Genomic DNA, 19,504 nt, shown 5'->3' with positions numbered 1-19,504 from the left:
TTACAAGAGACAAAGAGGACATTACAAAATGATCAAGGGAATGATCCAAGAAGAGGATATAACAATTGAAATATTTATGCACCCAACATAAGAGCACCTTAATACATAAGCAAATACTAAAAGCCATAAAAGGGGAAATCGACATAACACAATCATAGTAGCGGACTTTAACACCCCATTTTCATCAACGGACAGATCATCCAAAATGAAAATAAATAAGGAAACACAGCTTTAAATGATACATTAAATAAGATGGACTTAATTGATATTTATAGGACATTCCATCCAAAAACAACAGAATACCCTTCCTTCTCAAGTGCTCATGGAACATTCTCCAGGATAGATCATATCTTGGGTCACAAACCAAGCCTGGGTAAATTTAAGAAAATTGAAATCGTATCAAGTATCTTTTCTGACCACAATGCTATGAGACTAGATATCAATTACAGGAAAAAATCTGTAAAAAATACAGACACATGGAAGCTAAACAATACACTACTTAAGATCACTGAAGAAATCAAAGGGGAAATAAAAAAAAACCTAGAAACAAATCACAATGAAAACATGACAACCCAAAACCTATGGGATGCAGCAAAAGCAGTTCTAAGAGGGAAGTTTATAGCAATACAATCCTACCTTAAGAAACAAGAAACATCTAAAATGAACAACCTAACTTTACACCTAAAGCAATTAGAGAAAAAAAACAAAGAAAACCCAAAATTAGCGAAGAAATCATAAAGAGCAGAAATAAATGAAAAAGAAATGAAGTTAATGATAGCAAAGATCAATAAAACTAAAAGCTGGTACTTTGGAAAATAAACAAAATTGATAAACCATTAGTCAGACTCATCAAGAATAAAAGGGAGAAGACTCAAATCAATAGAATTAGAAATGAAAAAGGAGAAGTAAAAACTGACACTGCAGAAATACAATGGATCATGAGAGATTACTACAAGCAACTCTATGTCAATAAAATGGACAAGCTGGAAGAAATGGACAAATTGTTGGAAATGCAAAACCTTTCGAGACTGAACCAGGAAGAAATAGAAAATATGAACAGACCAATCACAAGCACTGAAATTGAAACTGTGATTAGAAATCTCCCACCAAACAAAAGCCCAGGACCAGATGGCTTCACAGGCGAATTCTATCAAACATGTAGAGAAGAGCTAACACCTATCCTTCTAAAGCTCTTCTACAATATAGCAGAGGGAGGAACACTCCCAAACTCATTCTACGAGGCCACCATCATCCTGATACCAAAACCAGACAAAGATGTCACAAAGAAAGAAAACTACAGGCCAATATCACTGATGAACATAGATGCAAAAATCATCAACAAAGTACCAGCAAACAGAATCCAACAGCACATTAAGAGGATCATACACCATGATCAAGTGGGGTTTATCCCAGGAATGCAAGTATTCTTCAATATACTCAAATCAATCAATGTAATACCCCATATTAACAAATTGAAGGAGGAAAACCATATAATCATCTCAATCGATACAGAAAAAGCTTTCGACAAAATTCAATACCCATTCATGATAAAAACCCTGCAGAAAGTAGGCATAGAGGGAACTTTCCTCAACAAAATAAAGGCCATATATGACAAACCCACAGCCAATATCTTCCTCAATGGTGAAAAGCTGAAGTCATTTCCACTAAGATCAGGAACAAGACAAGGTTGCCCACTCTAACACCTATTATTCAACATAGTTTCGGAAGTTTTAACCACAGCAATCAGAGAAGAAAAAGAAATAAAAGGAATACAAACCAGAAAAGAAGAAGTAAAGCTGTCACTGTTTGCAGATGATATGATACTATACATAGAGAATCCTAAAGATGCTACCAGAAAACTACTAGAGCTAATCAATGAATCTGTTAAAGTAGTAGGACACAAAATTAATGCACAGAAATCTCTGGTATTCCTATACACTAATGATGAAAAATCTGAAAGTGAAATTACAAAACACTCTCATTTACCATTGCAACAAAAAGAATAAAATATCTAGGAATAAACCTACCAAAGGAGACAGAAGAGCTGTATGCAGAAAATTATAAGACACTGATGAAAGACATTAAAGATGATACAAATAGATGGAGAGATATACCATGTTCTTGGATTGGAAGAATCAAAATTGAGAAAATGACTCTACTACCCAAAGCAATCTACAGATTCAATGCAATCCCTCTCAAACTACCACTGGCATTTTTCACAGAACTAGAACAAAAAATTTCACAATTTGTATGGAAACACAAAAGACCCGAATAGCCAAAGCAGTCTTGAGAATGAAAAACGGAGCTAGAGGAATCAGGCTCCCTGTCTTCACACTATACTACAAAGCTACAGTAATGAAGACAATATGGTACTGGCAGAAAAAGAGAAATATAGATCAATGGAATAAGATAGAAAGCCCAGAGATAAACCCACACACATATGGTCACCTTATTTTTGATAAAGGAGGCAAAAATATACAGTGGAGAAAAGACAGCCTCTTCAAAAAGTGGTGCTGGGAAAACTGGACAGCTACATGTAAAAGTATGAAATTAGAACACTCCCTAACACCATACACAAAAATAAACTCAAAATGGATTAAAGACCTAAACGTAAGGCCAGACACTATCAAACTCTTAGCGGAAAACATAGGCAGAACACTCTATAACATAAATCACAGCAAGATCCTTTTTGACCCACCTCCTAGAGAAATGGAAATAAAAACAAAAATAAAAAAATGGGACCTAATGAAACTTAAACGCTTTTGCACAGCAAGGAAACCATAAACAAGACCAAAAGACAACCCTCCGAATGGGAGAAAATATTTGCAAATGAAGCAACTGACAAAGGATTGATCTCCAAAATATACAAGCAGCTCATGCAGCTCAATATCAAAAAAAACAAACAACCCAATCTAAAAATGGGAAGATCTAAATAGACATTTCTCCAAAGAAGATATACAGATTGCTTACAAAGACATGAAAGGATGCTCAACATCACTAATCATTAGAGAAATGCAAATCAAAACTACAATGAGTTATCACCTCACACCAGTCAGAATGGCCATCATCAAAAAGCTACAAACAATAAATCCTGGAGAGGGTGTGGAGAAAAGGGAACCTCTTGCACTGTTGTTGGGAATGTAAATTGGTACAGCCACTATGGAGAATAGTATGGAGGTTCCTTAAAAAACTGAAAATAGAACTACCATATGACCCAGCAATCCCACTACTGGGCATATAGCCTGAGAAAACCATAAGTCAAAAAGAGTCATGTACCACAATGTTCATTGCAGCACTATTTACAATAGCCAGTATATGGAAGCAACCTAAGCGTCCATTGACAGATGAATGGATAAAGAAGATGTGGCACATATATACAATGGAATATTACTCAACCATAAAAAGAAACAAAATTGAGTTATTTGTAGTGAGGTGGATGGACCTAGAGTCGTCATACAGAGTGAAGTAAGTCAGAAGCAGAATAACAAATACCGTATGCTAACACATATATATGGAATTTAAGGAAAAAAAAAAGGGTCATGAAGAATCTAGGGGCAAGATGGGAATAAAGACACAGACCTACTAGAGAATGTACTTGAGGATATGAGGAGGGGGAAGGGTAACTTGGAAGAAAGTGAGAGAGTGGCATGGACATATATACACTACCAAATGTAAAATAGACAGCTAGTGGGAAATAGCCGCATAGCACAAGGAGATCAGCTCCGTGCTTTGTAACCACTTAGAGGGGTAGGATAGGGAGGGTGGGTTGGAGGGAGACGCAAGAGGGAAGAGTATATGTATATGTATAACTGAATCAGTTTGTTATAAAGCAGAAACTAACACAGCATTTTAAAGCAATTATACTCCAATAAAGGTGTTAAAAAATAAATAAATAAAATTTAAAAAATACACATGCCTGGTCACTAATCTGAAAATCCAATTCTCAATTTTAAAGTGTAGACTGCTCCCAATACTTCTACCACAATAATCTGTATCTTTAAAAAAAAAAAAAAACCTAAATACCCATTTATGGTAAAATATCTAAATCTTTGTCCCTAGATGTATTAGTTTCCTAGGTTTACAGTAACAATGTACCACACACTGAGAACCTTGGAAAAACAGAAATTCATTGCTTCACAGTTCTGGGAGTCTAGAAGCCTGAGATGAAATTATAGGTAAGGAAGTATCCTTCTGGAGCCTATGAAGGTGAATCTGTTCCATGACCCCCTCCTGACTTCTGTTGGTTAGCTGGCAGTTGTTGGCATTCCTTGGCTTCTGGCAGCACAAATCCAATCTTCACATGGCATTCTCCCTATGTCTCTCTCTCTGTGTCCAAAGTTCTACTTTGTATAAGGACACAGTCATATTGGAATTGGGCCTACCCTAATAACCTCACCTTAATTTGATCATCTGCAAAGACCCTATTTCCAAATAATGTCACATTCACAGGTACTGGAGGATAGGACTTCATTATCTTTTGTGTGTGTGTGTGTGTGTGTGTGTGTGTGTGTGGGAGTGGGGGACACAATTCAACCCATAACACTAGTTCATTTATTCATTCAGTCAACAAGTATTTATGAATCAAAGTCTATGCGCTAGGAACTGTCCTAGGCAATAAATGTGCCAAAATTATCAAGACAGCTTCAAGATAACTGAATTTTCTATAAGGTGTTGATATGAGGATATATTATAAAAATAATAAACACACTGCATTCCTGGGAAGAAGTAGCTTATTCATTTCATTAATTCATTGATAATTTCTATCATGTACAATATTGTGTTAGGAGTCATATATGGAGAGATAAAGTACACACACACACACACACAGAGGATTGTCTATTACTGTGTGATACATGCTAGAAGACAGGAATATGTATTATGGGAAAACAAAGAAGGTACATGTAACTGAAGCAGAAGGAACCAGGAATTGCTTCCAAGAGGAGAGGATACTTGAAATGTGTCTGGAAAGACATGTTGGGTTAAGGGATGAAGAATTAAGGGTGTTCTATGAATAGAGGCATAGAAAAGAACTTATATTGAATATAAAAGCAAGAAGACGGGAAAAAGCATGAAATATTTGGAGAACAGTGAATGAATCCATTTGTGAATGTGGACATGGTGACTTGACAGGAGAAGAGGCCCTGAACATGGAGTCTGACCTTCATCCAGGAGGTAATGGAGTCAGAAGAAGGGAGTGATGTGATTGGATATGTGTTTCACGAAGCTCATTTTGAGAAAAGTGTGAATAATGGGATAAAGGAAGGTAAGGCTGGAGGTATGAAGGCTACTGTGATAATCCATAGAAGACAAAAGGAGGACCTGAACTAAATCAGTGGCCACAGGCAGAAAAGATAGGAAGGAAGAGCTTCAGGAGATGTTGAGATCAAATTTACAGTGACTAGTTAAACATCTGAGGAAATTTTCAACTGGGGGAGGCATGAGGGAAAAGGATAAACCTATATCACATATGTTATCAGAGAATTTAAATTTTGTTTCCTACTCATGGATGCTTTGTATAATTGCTCTCTGCCTGAAATGTATTTTCTGTCATTAACAAGAAAGAGCTCATCATTAAAGTTCAGTCCAACATCATGTCTAGAAAGTTCCCCAGTGCATCTCTCCCTATACCATTCTCATATAACTTTTCTGCCCATATTCTTGTGAACTTTGTGTATATATTTCTTGAAACAGTACACTCTTACCCCACATGGTGATTCAATCACTTATAGATACTCAAAAAATGTTGATGGATGAATTTATATGTTTGATATACTTTCCGCCTGGGCCATATAAGTTTGGCAATTTAGACGGTATCCCATTACAATGAATAAATTAATAAAATCTAAACCCTGTATTACTGGAAGAGTTAAGCTACAGTTATCTGAAAAGCTGGATAATTCTAGCTAAATGTAGCATCGCTCACTCTTGTATTTGACAGAAATTAATTAGTGTTATTACTTAGTTAGCGTTAATCCTGGAAATAATTATAGCAAGACTTTCGCATCCCAGTCCCTTAGTCTTTATACTGCAAGCTGGAATGCAGGAGTAGGAATACTTTAGTACAAATGCAAGTGGACTGGACACACTCTTTCAAAATATAGCAGTAGCAGCCACAGCACCATTCTCCTTTTTAAATATTTTTCCTAGCACACCATCCACAGGACAGTGGCTCCCTGTGTGCCCCCATGTTTCTACTTTAGTTGGACCTTCACTGTGTTTATGAAGTTAGTTGTTGAAGAAGCTACAACACTCTCCCAGTGGTTAATGCTCGAAGCACAGCCAACCCAGCTTCTTTAAACTTTGGCTCCAAAGGCATTACAGGAATCTATGAATGAAATGAAAATGTTTTGAAATCCTAGTCTCTTTAATAGCCCAAGCAATCATCAGTAAATTGCAGACTTTACAGGTACAATTTTCAGTAAGGGTCAGGGAAATTCATTCATTAGAATTACGGGAGATAAAAATTTAAACGTCTCTGTAATATTTATAGGAAAACTGTCATCAGTATAAAGCGGCCTTAAATCACATTCATTCATTATTAAGCACTCCTCTACATTTCTGAGTGAAGTTTCTAATGGGATGAAATCTCCTCAGCTGCAATAACATCATGACTGTCTATTTATAGCCAAGCTGTCTTTGGTTATGGAAGTGCATTTTTAGGTTGGGTATTAAAGCAGGTTTTCCCTTTGAAGGGAGATATCTAACTTTCAATGACAGTAACCCATTACTTGGTAAATAGGAGAGTTCACTAAAATTGGAAATACCTACTAATTATAATTATGTAACAACTGGCATGCAAGCACAGTACTAAGATTTGTCTGAAGTCCAGTCTTTGAGTTTTATTATGTTTTGTTTCTAAGGGCTATGGTTCCACTTTCTATTTTAAAATGGAAAACAAAACAAAACAAACAAACAAACAAAACCCACAGAAACCAAAAAGATTTCTACCTGTATGAGGAAATCAGTTTGAATGTGTTTCCTCTTTACCATTAAGCACTCTGAAGGTCAAGTAGACAATCCTCTCTTTATATCATTAAAGATCAATTATCACTCTTGATGTAAATTTCCTTCCCATGCACACCTAAGACTCTGACAATAGTAGCCTCTCATAACTGTCACTAATAAATTGAGTACATGCTGTTTAAATACCCAAATCTGAAGACACACAATGTATCTGTTCATTTCCTATTCATGAATGATATCACCTATGTAATTATTTGCTATTCAATTTGCAAATTGTACCTTTTGCTAAGAAAGCCTCAGGGTTCAACCAAATCATTAATTATGATAAGTAAAATATTTAAAGCCAGTGACAGGCTAGTGAAACATAAGAAGAACACAGCGGGAGCAGAGTTTAAAAATAGCAATAGGCAGCATTCTTTGCCTGTAATTCTCTGTCCCAATTACACAGATAATTCAGGCATGAGTAAGGATAATTGAGTCGTTCCTCCACTTTGTTCTAAGTTGTAGATCTGGCCAAATATCAGCATCCATCAGGGCTGATTGGGATCTTCTTTTAAATATGCCTAGAAGCTAACAAACGATAAGTGAAAAGAATAATAAAATGTACCCTCAACAAATGGTAGGAAACATTCAATTTTATACAATAGGTGTTTATTCAAGATATAACTTTCTTTCTTAGACCAATTTAGCAAGATTCTGCTAAAACTTTTATCTCATGGAAGAATTTAAGAGCCAGCAGCCCAATTCAAGAAATTCCAAAATGTGTAACTATAAAAGAAGAGAAAGGTAGATTGACTGGCCAGATTATAATGAAAAAAATGGGAACCAGAGGATCTAAACTATAAACTTTGGAGAAGCGAGATCAGTAGAAGTTAGACAAAACCCTCATGAGGCTTTTGGAGTTTGTTGATCAATCTGGATCTCATGATTTTATTCCAAATGATCTGATGACTCAAAACAAGAATCCTATGGACCCTCTACAAAAGAAGACATCTATACAACAGTCTGGTCAAGTTGCCTCAAAATAAGGCCCATGATGGGTGAACTGAGGAGGAAAGACTGCAAGTCAAGGAAGATGCAAATAAAATCCCTTTTTTGCATGTAACCTTTTCTGAAAAATAAAATGCGTGGGTAATAAGACCACTTGCCTGTGGTAACTTTTCACCCTTTACACTCGAATGGTTCCTAAAACTAAGTTAACAGGAGTTCTTATAAAACCAACAAAAATGATGTTAAAGTGAGAATTTTTGAAAGGGGATAATCCTTTAACAGGCATTGAGCCTCTACTGGGCCTAAGCATGAAAATCTTATATAATCATCGCAAAAACCCTGTGAGGTGGGTCTTATACACGAGGAGCTAGTCAGAGCACTGAGAAGATTTAAATCACAGGATTCCAGAGCCCTCTATGCTTAAAGTAATGGCTTTTATAAAAATTAGTTCTCTTTTTCTATCTAATATCTGACACCAGATTTTTATTGGCAGTTATTCCCCTGGCAAGGGATAACTCAAACATACTATATCAGTAATTAAATCTCAGAACTCAGTATGTCAATGTTCACTGCATTTAACTTTGGTTTTCTACCACAGTCTGCCATCTCCCCATGAGTGCAACCAGGCACACAGGCACTCAGGCCTCCACGCCCACCTTGATTATCCCCTTCTGTGCATGCAGCTGTCAGCACCCCTCACTCATCTTAGCATCCTAGTACATCATCCTAATACTGAGATGCTTTTGTTGGTTTATCATAATTCAGGTCTATAATGTTGTCAGCCTTTTATTTTTTTTTTTTTTTTTTTTTTTTTTTTTTTTTTTTTGCGGTATGCGGGCCTCTCACTGTTGCGGCCTCTCCCTTTGCGGAGCACAGGCTCCGGACGCGCAGGCTCAGCGGCCATGGCTCACGGGCCCAGCCGCTCCGCGGCATGTGGGATCTTCCTGGACCGGGGCACGAACCCGTGTCCCCTGCATCGGCAGGCAGATTCTCAACCACTGCGCCACCAGGGAAGCCCTGTCAGCCTTTTAAAAAGCTCTTTCTCTAGAATGAATCTTCTTCCCTTTTCTTAATAGATTCTTTATACTCATTGTTCAAGGATCAGCTATCAACTTTTCATAGAGGTTAGTCTCTCACACACTCTGAGGGTTTTGCTGGAGGGTTAGTGGATGAAAGGTGGGGTGTGCATGGGATAGGCCCTGAGGTCCCGTGTTATATAAGAGAGAACCAAGAATCCATGCAGACTGGGGTCTCTGTACCATAACTTTATTAATGCTTTGCCCACAGCAAAGGTTTATAAATTTAAGTAAAATATAAAGTTCCAGGATTATATCTCTATACCAATGTGAATCTACAGACCATTTAATATGCTATCTTCCTCCCATGTCTTACTCTCCATTTGGAATTAGTCCCTCACCTGAAAATTTCCCTATATAAATGTTTCTATGTTAGTGCATTCTGCAGCTTTTTTGTTTTTGGCATTTGAAAATCAAATCATAGCACACTGTAAGTCTGGGAACCATGTGTTTTAGAGAACAAACACTTCTAACTCAGGGTACATCAAGTCACAGCTACAGCTGACCCACAGTACATAATTGTCAAATGTGTTTCACAAAACCCATTATTATTCACTATGTAATGTGTGAGCAGTAAATCCTAAAAAATGTTTTGAGCCACTTGTTTTTTAACTTAATGCTGGGAAAGTTTAGATGGAAATGAACTATTCACTACAGAGATCTTGTGTATTCCAGCCAAGTGTAACTGGGGCCTTTCATTCTTTTCTCATGGTCGTGCTGTTGGTCAAGCTGATTCAGAGTTGGATATCTCTCAGCTCTCTTGGTAGCACTGAAAGAGGTATTTAGTCTCCAGTTACAGAGCTTGGCTCCACCACTGGCAACAGAGATCATTCTACAAAAGGTGCTACCTCTTCCACCTACCAGCTCTTTTAAGTCCCCATCGGGGCTGGCACATTTCACTCTGGCTCTGAAAGTATGTTTAAAGTCTTTAAGTGAGAATCTTTGCAGGTTTCATAGGATGGATCTTAGCTTCCTTGATATACAATGGCTTCCTTGGTGAAGATACAGTCAGAGAACACAGGCAGCAGTGCCTCACAAGAGATACAAAAGGGTTTGGTGACAACTGGAGCCAATCACGTGATAGGCAAACCAGAAAGAGAACTGAGCCTGACACTCAGGCTAGAAGCAAAAGCTTCTGAATAGGCCTGGGAAGGGTGGCAGAGGGTTTATGGCGAACTGTACAGTGACTGGAAATAAGTAAGACAGGTGCACTTGATGGTACGTGCATCAAAAGGCCAATGATCTGGTGTGCCTGAAGAAGTATCAAGAAAGAGCGTCTATTTGGAAATATTGCTTGGAAACTGTTTTCATCTACCATGAGTATGAGAAAGTGCCTGAAAAGCTGGCACTGGTTGAAAACTTTTCAAAGAGTTTTGCCAGTTTAGCCAAAATCAATTAGAATTAACAATTTCTCTCAAGGTAAAGCCAAATTGACAAGGGAAATGTAGGAGAATCTAGGCAGAACAAGAATTAATGTATTGAAAACTTTCTCCACACATGTACACACACATAAATATTTATGAGACTTGAGAACTAAAAAGCCAAGTGATATTTTTAAAATAAATATTTTAGGCAAAGAAATAGTCTGTATTCTGATTCAGCTTTTACATCTTTTGAAAACCATCCTATACTTTTCACCACATGATATCAAAATTTCTGCCACTCTTCTAAAAGACACCTGTAGCACTGTCCTGTCGATTATAATATTTTTATTCTCCATTTAGACCATTTGTATTTTTCAAAAGAAGTGTTTATGAAGTCTATTATATAAAGATATCCTCCCTAAATACTATATCTATGTTTATTCCTCAAAAATAAAAGATATATTTGAGGAATTTTTTACACTTACAAATTCACATCTCCAAACAAAACCGTAGCATATTGAGTCTTCCTTATTACTCTCACTTCAGGTTTATTAGAAAAGCAAAACTACATCAGACAAATGTTAATGCAACTATAACATTTACCATTGTGAAAAGTCGTGTTGACCCTTAATTATTTTCTTCTAGCCTGCTCTTTTCTAGTATATATCCAAAGAAAATCCTCAAAGCCCTCAAGTACACTCTTGAGATGGACGTCACAAAGAACCAGCATTCCCTTTCACAACCCATTCTTTCACATCCAATGAGATAATTTCAATTTTATAATATTGTAATTTCATACTATAGACCTCGTGTGATTTCACCAGTGTTCTGGTTTCTACCTAGGCAAAGTACAGAAATATATTGAAATCAGAGAAAAAGTAAATAAATAATAAATGTGAAGATAGCTACCCCAAGAGTCATGAGGATTAAATAGGATTACCTACGAAAACACCTTCCACGATGTTAAGTATATTGAAGGTATTCCATAATTTCCCTCCCCATTATTTGCTTTTAACAATGTTCTCTATATGCTTATTACCAGAGGCAGCACACCCTAGTGACTAAGAATATTCACTTTGAAATCAGAGAAATCATATCAAACCTTGATTCTGCCAGGTGACATTGGACAAGCACTTAATCTCTTTGAGGCTAACCTTTATTTTTCTTGTCTATGAAACGGGATAATGCTTACTGCCCAGAGTTTTAGTGATTATTGAATGGAATAACACACTTAAAGTCCCTAACCCAGGCACTTGCCCATGGTAGATGCTCAATAAATTGTACCTATTATTTTTATCTTCATTTTTACCCCTAATGCCCCTGAGATCATTATCTGCATTTTATACCTAAGGAAACTAAGGGGAAAGAAGTTAAGGGACTCCCCAGTTGCTAGAAAGAGGATGAGGAAGACAAGAACAAGCATCTTTTGACCTCTAGCTAAGCCACCCCTTTCCCAAAGGAGGGATGCAATCATGGTGGTCAAGATACGTAGACATCATCTGGACCACAATCTCTATTCCTGGAAAAACCAAGGGACTCCAGGACAGTAAAAAAAAGAGCCTGAACTGCATTTAACACACTAAGTTCAATAAGTGAAAGCCCACTACTCATTTAATGAATGGATTTCAGCAAGGTACATATTGAAGGGGAAAATTCACTATAACTTTTAGTCCACTGTGTATTTAGACTTGAGGAAGAGCCATGTTGACTCCTTTAGACAAACTTTACAGTCAGCTAATGGAATACCCTCCTCAATGTCATTCAGGTTGATTGCTTGATATTATGGTGCTGAATATTTAGATTTTCTATAATTTTTCTCTTGGTGTGCTTTTTTCAGAGTTTCTTATTTAGTTCTCACCCCAACTAATGTGGATATGAGAAGCTGTATGTGAATTATTTCCAGTACAGCCTAAAGGTGGACAAGCAAATACCATTCCTTAGGCTTCTACTATGAGCTGATCCCATGCTTGGCTTAATTATAATCACATCCATTTTAATGAAGTAGCATATGTAAAACACTGATTTTCACATCATTTCAAATTTGGTATTAGCTGTGAGTTCACTGAGTAGGCAGATAGTAAATTTCCCCAATGAAGATGTCAAATAACAAATTATATAATGGCAAGATCCAAGTATCTATTGATTCAACAAAACTACCCAAGCATATCTACACATCATTCTTTAACACAACCTTATCCCTTTTTATCACAAGCTCGTAAATTATCTTAGCATGCACCAGGGTCAAGTAAATCACTTTTCTAATGGTTGGTTTCAAAAAACTATCAAGAACACAGACTGAAGTTAAGATATATGTATCCATTCCTACTAAGTTACACCACAAGTATTTAACTCCCAAGAGTAGATTTAATCAAGCATGCTTGGCTATTTTTAATCCCAGACTGATAATTACTTTAAATTGTGTTCATTTCATGCTACCAATAGATTTTTTTTCTGTCTTTCCAAAACAGTGAACACCCTGGACTAGCTCTGCCACAACTTACCTGGACGACATTGGGAAAGTCCTATCATTGCTCGAAATGATACCTATCATTGAGGAAACCTCAGTTTCGTCATCTCTAAAAGGAAGACATTAAACAAGATGACCTTTAAAGACATTTTCCAGCTCTAATGCTCTTGGATTTTGCCTCTATTGAGGAAGTCAAGAATAAAATATGGAGGTTACTGGGAACTCTAAATCTACTTTTGGCTCTCTATATCCTCTTAAGGTCTAAGTACAGTTTCTCCAAGGCTTTATAGACATGCTTCATAGGCTCGTTGAATCAAAAAATTTCTCTTTTGTGTAATATGATATAGAACACATAAACAAAGCAGTGCTTTGAGTAGCATTGATGAGAAGGATAGGTTTGGGGGTCAGATAACCTGAGATCAGAGTCCAGGCTCTGTCTTTCAGTTGGTCTATGATCTTGGGTGAGTCAATATCTCTAAACATCAAGTTCCTTATATGGGGCTAAAAATATAATTTACTTTATGGTTTAAGTCTTAAATGAGAAATTGGGCATAGAGTTCTTAATATGGTTCCTGGAACAAGAACTTAATTCAGAATTTTCTTCATTTAAAAAAAAATTTAATACCTTTTCTTGTTAAAAAGAGGATTTTTTTCCAAGTCTTTTTCAATCAAACTAGTGAACACATTCCTTTCCAATTGGAAGCCCCCACAATGTATCTCCAAAAGTAAAGTGTTCTGGTTTCTCCCATGTTATGCTTTTATGCGGAGGCTTGTAATACAGAAGATGTTGGGGGAGGACTCAGCTTCAGAAATGGTTCTAAACATGGTAGAGAACTGTCCCATAGACCCTTGAATTTAGGGTAGAACAAGAAGTTATTTGAGCTAATTATGGCTTGGAAAACCTTCCCCCATTTCACAAAGACTTAACATACATCCAGCAGATATTTAATGAGCTCTTACTCTGTGACAGCAATCCTGGGTCCTGCCCTCATAAAACATATATTCTAGTAAGTAATTAAGAGAATTCAGAGGAGTACGATGCATGTACCAAGGTGAAGTTCACTGTAATAGGAAAGTGCATGGAAGGGACACCCATTCCCAACTTCATGGATCAGGTAAAGGCTCATGGAGACCTAAAGAATGCATAGGAGTAGTCAAGGAAGTAGAGAAGGATTGTTCCTGGGAGGATAATTAATGTATCCCCTATTTTTACTGTCCCATATTCCCATTTTTGAAAGAACTAAAGTCAAAAAATTTCATTTGATTATCTAAACAAATGATTGTCCATTCATGTATTTAACATATATTTTATCAAGAATGTCCTACATTCCAGACTCTGTACTCAGTGAACAGAGCAAAACAGTAGTGAATAAAGTAACAAATGTCTTGTTCTCTTCAAGCCTAATTTCTAAAGCAGGAGTCAGACAAAGCTTAGGGACTAGACCAGATAGAGTCTAGAAGACAGAGACATATGTTAATTGAATAATAAACAAATAATAATATAAGTTAAAAAAAAACTACATGGGAGATAGGCACTTAGGACAATGACTGCACACGGTAGGGTAGAAATGACAAAGTGAGAAGATTCACAGAAGACATTGCTAAGGAAGGTAAAAATTAACTTTGCCTATTTTGTCAGAATTATGGGATCACAAAGACACAGAATACAGGGACCAAATCTCTGAATCAAATGGCTCTCTCTTCCCTCTCTCTCTCTTTCTCTGAAGATATAACTATATATATGTTATAGACTGAAATGTGTCCCCTCGAAATTCATATGTTGAATTGTATTGTGATTGTATTTGGAGATAGAGCTTTTCAGAAGATAGTAAATAAGTTAAATGAGGTTGTAAGGGTATAATCTTAATTCAATAGAACTGGTGTCCTTATAAAAAGAGGAAAAGACACAAGAGCTTGTTCTCTCTCTCTCTTTCTTTCTCTCTCTCTGTGCACATACAGAGGAAAGGCCCTGTAAGGATGCAGTGAGAAGGTGATTGTCTGCAAGACAGGAAGAGAGACCTAACCAGAAACCAACCTTGATGGTACCTGGGTCTTGGACTCCAGCCTCCAGAACTGTGAGAAGATCAATTTCGATTATTTTAACCACCCAGTGTGTGTATTTTGTTATGGTAGCCCCAGCTGACTAAAACACTGTGTATGTATCTATCTGGATATATAATTTGTCTCCTATTCCCCATGCCTTTGCTTGACTTCTCCTGTTGGCTGCTTTAATGGGCTGGTCTGCTTTGGGTCGACTGATGACCTGCTCTTCCATTAATGTGAGTAACAACCTGTTCCCAGCCCAGACTGTGGCCAAAGCAGCCACCAGCAGCTGCAGGAAGTTGTCTTCAAATTGAAGTCATCTGAGCCTCTGTTTACTTACTACCTGAGGGTGCATAAAGGGAAAAGGGGAAAAACGAAAATAGGCGAGGAAGAACACCATGTCCTGTGTCCAGGTCAAAGTGTGGACACCAAAGGATTGTTAGCAGAATTATTTTCTGAAGTCAGCACGTTCTCTCTACTAAGGCAAGAGAAAGGTAGGAGAAAACCTTCATCTTTATATACCTCCAGAGGGATGAGGTAAAATAGCTTTCTTCAAACCAAAAATACTCTTGAAAAGTTTAAAAATAAAATCTTCACTTCCTGCCAAAGACAATAATAATAAAATGGTTGTGTTCAGTAGATCCTTTCTATGTGCCAGGCACTGTGCTGTGTACATTAACAGAGGTTATCTCATTTAAAACAACAACAACAAAAAAACCAGCTAATATTTATAACACTTAAAATGTTTCCAGAACTGTTCTAAACACTTCTCACGTATGATCGCATTTCATTACATACCTACAAGGTAGGAGGACAAGTCCCATTTCATAAGGGTACTGAGGTTTATGGAGAGCACAAGTAATTTGTCCAAAGTGCAACAGCTGGCAACCTGCAGAACCAGCATCCCGTCCCAGGGAGCCTCTCCAATCCATGGCCTCCATGACTCAGCAGAAAGTGGGAAAGGTAAAGAGAAACTCAGAACATGGTCGCACCACTCCTTGTTAGGAGGCTAGATCCAGAAAGAACTACCAAGAACACCTCATTGAAACCTCTCATTCTACAAGAGAACAAACGAAGGGCCAAAGTTGGGAAAGTGACAAAGCTAGGAATGGCCCCCAAGTTTCCTGATGGGTTTACCTGTCCATGTGAAACACACAGCTCCTTGCAAGACAGAACCTGACTGGACTCACAGTACACAGCAGGAAAGGCGGCGTGGCTCAGTGAGATCAGAGGCCTGAGGAAGTGCCATCAGTTTCTCTTCTCTATCTCACATAAAATAGCATCCCCAGCCATATTATCTAGGACCTGAATACTGCCACATGATCCAATCAGTGGGAAGCATTGAAAGGACTTTATTTTTTGAAAGAATCTGTGTTGTCTATTAACATGAAAAGATGGGTTATTGTGAGCTCATATCCACAAAATACTTGTGAGCTTGGAGGGACAGGAAATTAAAGACAAGCCTGTTTTTACTATTTGAAAGCAGATGCCCTTATATCATTCCCTCCTTTTCAATTCTTTGAGTTTCTTGGGTACAGAGGTGTTAGCAAGTTTTGCTATCTGTTCTGATGTTATGGGGCCCAGAGTTAGTGTAGCTCAAGTGAAATTCTAGGGAGAATAGCCAGGAGAACACTTCACTTTATTTGTTTGTTTGTTTGTTTTGGTGTTTCTTTACAAGCCCGAGGCCTGGGGATATAAACAAGAGGAACACCCATTCATTGTTGCTCCCAGCCCTGGCTTTCTAACTTGCCAGTGACTCAGCACCACCCCCCTTTAATAGACTAAGCCAGAATACACTGGGGCTTACAGATGGTCCTAAGACTCGCCTCCCTGAAGCAGCTTTCCTGCCCTGGTTCAGGGAGGTTCTGGGTACTGCATAAATGCACCAGTATCACTAGGAATTTGCCACTTTCGATCATAAAAGCCATAAAATATTTCTTCTCTGCATTGATTCCGAAGACAGATTCAAAAGTACATTTAGAAACAGACATGTAGCTTTTTTCTGCCTTTAATAGCTCCCCCAAACTGGGGGCCAAATATAAGATTTCCTTTCACACTTGGCCAAATATAAAATGACATAAACAGCTGAAAATACTTTGGAGAATTACATGAGTCCCTTGAGGATGGATGTCAGAGTTTGCCACTAATTGTGTCAAATTTTCTATTGCTTTGCAAGAAGAGCATTTTCAAAATAATGAACATTTGTATTGAGGGTTAGCTGGAAGAACGTTTATTGTTGTTGATGATGATTGTTTTTTTTGTACTTTTAATAAGCAGAAGGTTGTGTACATCCAGTCTGTTAAAGAGACCCTTTCTGACCTCAGTATATCTTTCAAAGCAGACACATCAACCCCTTTCAAAAATATCCTTGTTTACTTTTCTCGGTAATCCACTCAACACTAGCCATGCTCTGGAAACATGTTTTTGAAAAAATAAACTAACAAGAATGAGTCAAATTGATAAAAGCCTACAAAATATAATTTCAGAAGGCAGAACAGAAGTTTGAAACTATATCCTCAAAGGCTGTAAAACAGTAAAGAGAAAACCCTCTTTGCACAACAAAACAAATTAATTTACATACTTAAAGGATATGTTAGGTTCAGAATATAGATAATCTCTGTTCTCCATTGCCTGGGGACAAACTATATGAAATGTAGAAGCTCTCTGGTGAGTTTAATACTTTTTAACATCTTATTTGCACTAAAGAAATTTTGAACACTCCCCAAATCCTGAACATTTGGTGGAATTTGGTGTGCTCACAGCTGTGGTTGAGTTCTTGTTTTGCCAAGTAATGCCGTGCAATTCCATATGTTGTATATGTCAAAATTGAAGATAATTTTTCTTTTGATTGAATAAACAAACAAACCCTTCTTCTCAAGGAGGGAGTTTTACAGAATTGGGCAGACTGCAGCTTTGTGTGTGTTGAGAAGTATTAATAATCTGATAAAAACACACCTGTGGATTCTGAGTTGCAGCACACAGCACGCAGATGTATGAAGCACCACCACCCAAGGTATGTTTTATCGGCTTAGAAAGAGCAAAGTAGATGCTGACGAACCCTGTGTATGGAGGCTGAGAATGGATTTCATCTCAAGAAATCAAGATCCTTCAGATTGTGGAAGTAAATGAAATTTCAAATGTGCAGGTAGACATTACAATGAATATCAGACTATCCCATGACCTCTTCGTGTGAGCCTATGGAAAATAGTGTGGAGAAAAAGAAATCTAAGTTTGGTTTTCTAAGGGCTCATCCTAGCTCTGCCCCACCAGCTGTGTCTTTGTGCAAGTTTCTTACCTTCCTCAACTAACTACAGATAATCATAGTACCTATACTCTGAGATGAGAGGAAGATTAAAGGATACTTTTATTTTAAAATGTTCATCATGGGGATTGGTTCAAGATGGCAGAATAGAAGGACATGCTCTCACTCCCTCTAACGAGAACACCAGACTCACAACTAACTGCTGAACGATCATTGAGAGGAAGACACTGGAACTCACCAAAAAAATACCCCATATCCAAAGACAAAGGAGAAGCCACAATGAGATGGTAAGAGAGGCGCAATCACAATAAAATCAAATACCATAACTGCTGGGTGGGTGACTCACAAACTGGAGAACACTTATACCACAGAAGTCCACCCACTGGAGTGAAGGTTCTGAGTCCCACATCAGGCTTCCAAACTTGGGGGTCTGGCAACAGGAGGAGGAATTCCTAGAGACTCAGACATTGTAAGCTAGTGGGATTTGATTGCAGGACTTCGACAGGACTGAGGAATACAGAGACTCCACACTTGGAAGGAACACACAAAGTACTGTGCATATTGGGACCCAGGGGAAGGAACAGTGACCCCACAGAGACCATACCTACCTGCTAGTGTTGGAGGGTCTTCTGCAGAGTTGGGGGGTGGTTCTCTCTCACCGTGAGGACAAGGACACTGGCAGCAGAAGTTCTGGGAAGTATTCCTTGGCATGAGCCCTCTCAGAGTCTGCCATTAGCCCCACCAAAGAGCCCAGGTAGGCTCCAGTGTTGGGTCACCTTAGGCCAAACAAATAACAGGGAGGGGACCCAGCCACACCCATCAGTAGACAAGCGGATTAAAGTTTTACTAAGCTCTACCCACCAGAGCAACAACCAGCTCTACCCACCACCAGTCCCTCCCATCAGGAAACATCCACAAGCCTCTTAGATAGACTCATCCACCAGAGGGCAGACAGCAGAAGCAAGAACTACAGTCCTGCAGCCTGCAAAACAAAAACCACATTCACAGAAAGATAGACAAGATGAAAAGGCAAAGGGCTATGTACCAGATGAAGGAACAAGATAAAACCCCAGAAAAACAACTAAATGAAGTGGAGATAGACAACCTTCCAGAAAAAGAATTCAGAATAATGATAGTGAAGATGATTCAGGACCTCGGGGGGGGGGGGGGGGGGGGGGCGGGGGCGGAAAAAATGGAGGCAAAGATCGAGAAGATGCAAGAAATGTTGAACAAAGATCTAGAAGAATTAAAGAATAAACAAACAGAGATTAACAATACAATAACTGAAATGAAAACTACACTAGAAGGAATCAATAGCAGAATAACTGAGGCAGAAGAA

The 19,504-nt window shown here is 38.0% G+C and overlaps 1 pseudogene; it reads right to left on the bottom strand.

The window, feature by feature from the left end:
• LOC116758363 overlaps window positions 1-12,922 on the bottom strand; it is a 96,764-nt pseudogene extending 83,842 nt beyond the window's left edge.
• Between the last annotated feature and the right edge of the window lie 6,582 nt (window positions 12,923-19,504).

Source organism: Phocoena sinus, chromosome 8 (genome assembly GCF_008692025.1).
Source record: "Phocoena sinus isolate mPhoSin1 chromosome 8, mPhoSin1.pri, whole genome shotgun sequence".
NCBI lineage: Eukaryota > Metazoa > Chordata > Mammalia > Artiodactyla > Phocoenidae > Phocoena > Phocoena sinus.
Note: the sequence above shows the minus strand (reverse complement) of the source record. Positions and strands in the feature narration are given on the sequence as shown.